The sequence below is a fragment of the Triticum aestivum genome, chromosome 2B, assembly GCF_018294505.1.
Source record: "Triticum aestivum cultivar Chinese Spring chromosome 2B, IWGSC CS RefSeq v2.1, whole genome shotgun sequence".
NCBI lineage: Eukaryota > Viridiplantae > Streptophyta > Magnoliopsida > Poales > Poaceae > Triticum > Triticum aestivum.
In genome coordinates, this window is record NC_057798.1 from 372,418,128 (window position 1) to 372,424,191 (window position 6,064).

At 49.2% G+C, this 6,064-nt stretch overlaps 1 pseudogene; it reads right to left on the reverse strand.

Moving 5' to 3' along the window:
- Positions 1-5,718: 5,718 nt before the first annotated feature.
- On the reverse strand, positions 5,719-5,857 carry LOC123047841 (uncharacterized; annotated as a pseudogene).
- Positions 5,858-6,064: the final 207 nt, after the last annotated feature.

Sequence of the window (6,064 nt, forward strand, 5' to 3'; positions counted from 1 at the left end):
CAAAGCCAACATGTGCGACCCCAGTGACACCAACTCCACGGCCGTAGCCATGGCCATGGCCACTACCACGGCCCCGGTGTCCAATCCGACCAAGACCGTACACCAATTCAAAGATGTCGTTGAGTTCTCTTCCTGTTGCACCCAGATCTCTCCCGGAAAGTCAGCCATTGCCTGAGCCTCCTCCTCCTCTTCAGTTTGTAGTCGGGAAATCATCTACAACACCAGACGGAACTCCACCCAAAACTCCGAAAGTAGATCATCTGGCGGTACCCCGTGTTCACCGTCGTCCACCATTGATGAACATGTGAAGAGTGGATTAGAGAAAATACGGTGATGTAGTGAGGAACTACCCCATGAAGTACTCTAATTATATATGACCGTCATTAATTACAAGAGGTAGGTGGACCAGTCAAACATCTCGTCTTCCCATTCTATATTGGATTGTGCACATGTGTAAATGCAACACTCATACTACGATACTTATTCGGTTCCTTGCCATCAAATCTATAATACCTAAATAATTCATCCCCACTAACCTATTTAACTAAACATGCAAGCTATCCATATTAGCATCCATTCTCCTATGGCCACGTCAGCACTAACTCTCCGCTCCACTAATCCTTCCGCTCGTGCATGCATGGTATTTCTTTCTGCCCTCATAGAGTCATAGTCCACCGCGTCACCATAAAATCCTACGGTCTTTTGATTAGCCAGGGGTAGCCCAACATAGTTGGTCTCCGGTACTACATGCTTTCAAGTTCTAAGAGTTTGACTCTCGAGAGAACTCCATCCCCGAACGTTCTGCCGCGTGCCAATGCTTGACTTTCAATATTCCAATATATGGCGGCTCAGATTCTGGAACTGACGCAGGTATGCGAATAGACATTATCAAACAACTTTATTTATCTTCTCTGGCATCACCAAATCTTTCAATCGCAAGTTTCCAACCAGACCAGCGCCTCTACTTTGTGTCATCATGCCCTTCAAATTTCGGTTGATGCGTCGGGATTATGAAATAGGAAGGGGATAGAGATGAGCGGTGGCGGGCGGTGCGGGGGTTGGGAGGACTGCATCTTCGAGCTCTCCAACCCCTGCTTCCCTCAAGAAGGTCATGCACACCAGCGAGTTGTCCTCACGGTGGGGTAACCAGGGTGAGCGCCGGCGGCTCATGTCCTCCACTCCTCCTCACTCCACCTTCGATTCCCACCGGCCGGCGTGTCAAGGACGGCGGGGACGGGGGATCAGCTCGCGATCATTGACATGTGAGGGATTTTCGGCGAACGGACATGAGACTTCATGGAATCACGTCAGACTGTTGCTCAACATGGGCGGTCGCGTGCTGGTGCTCGGATAGAACAAGTCCTTGCCGTTCAGTGAGCAGGACGTGGAACATGTCCTTGTGAGAAAGGCTGGGAACGTCGTGCCTTTGCCAGGGCCGACGGCTTCGTGTTTATAGGCAGGGTCGCGACCTCCCTGATAGCGTACAAAGTTGTTGGGATTACAATCTTGGAGAACAAGGGATAGACTAGAGATAGACATTCAAAATAACAAGAATATAAACTATAACAAACTCCTAGTCTATCCTGAACTACAACCTTCGGTAGTCAGCCTTCAGGCGCATACAACTTGTCACGTTGTTTAACACCCTCCCTTAATCACAACTTCGCAAGTTGAGATTACGTTTGAATTCTTCAAGATTCCTTGTAGGTAGTGCCTTGGTGAAGCCATCTGCAACCTGGTCCCTTGAATGCACAAAACGAATTTCCAATTGTTTATTAGCAACACGTTCTCCCACAAAATGAAAATCTATTTCAATGTGTTTTGTCCTTGCATGAAAGACAGGATTAGCAGACAGATAGGTGGCACCAAGATTGTCACACCACAAACATGGAGCTTGAATGTGCTTCACACCAAGCTCTTTCAGCATGGATTGAACCCAAATGATTTCTGCTGTGGCATTTGCCAATGCCTTATACTCAGCCTCTGTACTTGACCTTGATACGGTTGCTTGTTTTCTTGCACACCATGATATGAGGTTAGGTCCAAAGAACACTGCAAACCCACCAGTAGAACGTCTGTCATCTAGGCATCCTGCCCAATCAGAGTCAGAGAAAGCACTGACAAGTGTAGATGAGGACTTGCTGAAGGTGAGACCAAGATTCATAGTATGCTTTACATATCTAACAATACGCTTTGCAGCAGTCCAATGAACTGTGGTAGGAGCATGAAGAAACTGACATACTTTGTTAACAGCAAAGGAAATATCAGGTCTTGTCAGAGTGAGATATTGAAGTGCTCCTACTAGACTTCTATACCTGGTGCTATCCTCTTGATTCAAGGGATCTCCTTCAGTAAGAGACAGCTTTTCCGTACTAGACAAAGGAGTTGGTACAGGTTTACATCCTTGCAAACCAACTCTTCTTACCAGATCACTAGCATACTTTTCTTGGGATAGGTGAAGGCCATCCTCAAGTTTCCTTACTTCAATTCCTAAGAAGAAGTGCAAATCACCCAAATCCTTGAGAGCAAACTCAGCACTCAGGTCTTTCAACAGTCCTGCCACTGCCTCATCAGAAGAACTAGTGACAATAATATCATCAACATAGATAAGCACAAATATGCATGTATTTGCCTTTCTATAAATGAACAATGAAGTATCTGATTTTGATGGAACAAAGCCAAGTGCTTGTAACTTTTGACTGAGACGTGAGTACCATGCTCGGGGTGCCTGCTTTAGTCCATAAAGAGCTTTATCAAGCCTACAAACATGAGAGGGTGAGTTTTTGTCGACGAACCCGGGAGGTTGTTTCATGTATACTTCCTCTTCCAGAACACCATGCAGAAACGCGTTCTGTACATCTAGCTGCCTAAGGCTCCAGCCCCTGGAAACAGCAATTGATAACACAAGACGAATAGTAGCAGCCTTTACAACAGGACTAAAGGTATCCTCATAGTCAATACCATATCGCTGTTTGTAACCTTTAGCTACAAGTCTGGCCTTATAGCGGTCTATGGTTCCATCAGATTTGCGTTTAATTCTGTAAACCCACTTGCAATCGATCAAGTTTTTACCTCGTGGTGGGGGAACCAAATGCCACGTTTTGTTTTTCTGGAGTGCTACGTGTTCTTCTTCCATAGCTTTCCTCCATCGTGCATCTCCTAGGGCCTCATCAAGTGTGCGTGGTTCTCCTGTGTAACATGCAAGACCAAACTTGGTTTTATAATTTATAGGCTGAATCACTCCCTTTTGTAGACGCGTGCGTGGAAGGCGTGGTGAAGACACGGGCACAGAAGATCCGGGAGAATCTGCACCAGTCGATCCCAAGGTGGATTCTCCTGGTGTTGCAGCCGCGTCAGGCGCAGCCGGATCTTCTGTGGCTATTGCAGATGACGGAGCGGGCGTAGGCGACGCAGAAGATCCCGCGCCAGTCCCTGTGGCGGCGACAGGATCCGCCCTGGATCGCGCGCCTGGGCCCCTGGACAAATCAGCGGCAGAATCCGCTCTGGACCGCGCGCCCGACCCCCTGATTGGATCAACGCCGGTTTGCGGGCGGCGCGCGTAGCAGCGAGGCCCACTCGCGGGCCAGTGGCTCTCGGCCTGCCGCGTGGAGTGACTAGATTGGCGCGGGCCCGACGGAGCGTCTGGACCGGTCGGTGGCGCCCGTGTGGCGGAATCGGAGTCGTTGGCGCGGCTCCTGGTGGGCGCAGGCGCAGGCGACGCGGTTTCTGCGCTGCCGCCGCCCTGCTGCCGCACAAGTCCCGGAGCAGATTCGCTGCCGAACTGCTGCCGCTCCAATCCCGAGGAGGATATGCCTCCCAGATTCTGGCACATAAAATGTCGCCTGGTTTCTTCATCATTTTCAGCGATTTTTGCACCGTTTTCTTCATCATCAGCTGCTGTATCTGCATCATCAGACTCATGCACAGGGTTATGAGGATTAGTCAACGTATGATCATCACAATTATTTTCTCCCCCATGATCAATACCGGAAAGATGTGACGGTAGAAGAAGAATTTCTTTCCTAAGGAGTGCGCCGGCATTGGGATGAAGATCAGCAAAGGGGAATTTGGTTTCATCGAAAACAACATCACGTGATATGTATACTCGACCGGTGGAGACATCAAGGCACTTGACTCCTTTATGTTGTGCACTGTATCCAATGAAGACACACTGTTTTGATCGATACATGAGCTTGCGATTGTTATATGGTCTAAGATTTGGCCAACAGGCACAGCCAAAGACACGAAGAGAGTTGTAGTCAGGCTTGGTATGAAGGAGTCTTTCAGTGGGTGTGTCATTGTTAATGACCCGACTAGGCAATATATTTATGAGATGAACTGCCGTGAGGAATGCTTCATCCCAAAACTTGAGTGGCATGGATGCTCTTGCTAAGAGAGCAAGGCCAACTTCTACTATGTGCCTGTGTTTGCGTTCGGCAGACCCATTCTGTTGATGGGCATGCGGACATGACACGTGATGGGCTATGCCAAGTTTTTGGAAAAATGAGTTTAGCTTCTCATATTCACCTCCCCAATCAGATTGGAGGGCGATGATTTTGGTGTCAAACTTGCGTTCAACGAGAGCTTGGAAATTGAGAAAGACTTGAAACACGTCGGATCTCTTCTTAAGAAGATAGATCCAAGAGAATTTGCTAAAATCATCAATGAAACTCATGTAGTATGTATGTCTACCAACAGACGCTGGGGCAGGTCCCCAAACATCAGAAAAAATGAGTTGTAAAGGCTTGGTAGAAATACTAGTGGAAATAGAATACGGCAACTGATGACTTTTAGCTTTCTGACATGAATCACAAATTGTTTCGACATTGTGCTCTCCAACATATGAGAGTTTATTTTTCCTAAGCAAATGTTTAACTAAGGGAAAAGCTGCATGCCCTAATCGATCGTGCCACCGTGTTGAAGATAGCTTGGTGGCACTGAAAACTTGTTTATTGAACCTTCTAATCTCCGGAATCAAAGGGTAGAGCCCACGAACGCATCTACCTCGATAAAGCACCTTCTTCGTTGCCTGATCCTTGATCAAAAAATAGAAGGGGTGAAACTCAAGGAAGACATGATTATCAATAGCAATACGATGAACGGAGAGAAGGTTTTTATGAGCACTAGGGACATGCAAGATTTTTCGAAGATGAATTTTTCTGTGAGGGGTATTAATAATTGAGTGACCAACGTGACGAATCTTCATACCTTCTCCACTGCCAGTGTGGATGTGGTCTTTGCCGCGGTATTTCTCGCGCATGGTCACCTTCTCGAGTTCACCGGTGATGTGGTTGGTTGCACCGCTATCCACATACCAGTTTGTGTCTACTCCATATGAGCCATCAGCTGCCCCGGCCACCTTTTCATCCGAGGACGAATCACCGTCGTCATCGAACCTGTACCAACAGTCTTTGGCTGTGTGGCCGGGTTTTCCACAGATCTGACAACGTATGGCGTCAGGGCGCTTGTTGGAGGAGTTGCGGCGGCTGCCCCTATTGTTGGTGTAGGAGGGCCGGCCACCACTGCCGCGAGAGTCGCCGCGGTCGCCACGGTCACCGCGATCACCGCGGTCGCCGCGGGTGTTGTTGCTGCTGTTTCCTCTGCCGCGGGTTGGCCCACGGTAGCGTGATCCACCACCTCGGCCACGCACAGCGGCGTTAGCAGAGGACTTGAAACCGCCACCACCAGAGTTTGTGCCCTGGAACAGCGCCACCCTTTGATCGAAGTTGCTCATCTGAGCATACAATTCATCAAGGGTGACAGGCCGAGTTCGGGCGTCGAGGGCGGAGACGAGGGGTTGGTAATCCATGTCGAGACCGGCCGTGATGTAGGAGATGAGCTCGTCGTCGCCGAGTGGCTTGCCTGCAGCAGCAAGCTCATCGGCGAGGGAGCGCATGTGCGCGAAGAAGGCCGCAACGGACTGGTTTCCCTTCTGTGCGTTCGCAAGGGCGACGCGGATGTTGTTGATGCGCGACAGCGACTGGGACGAAAACATGTTCGCCGGCACTGTCCATAGCTCGTGTGCATGGCAGATCAAGGTCACCTGCACGAGTACTTCCTTGGA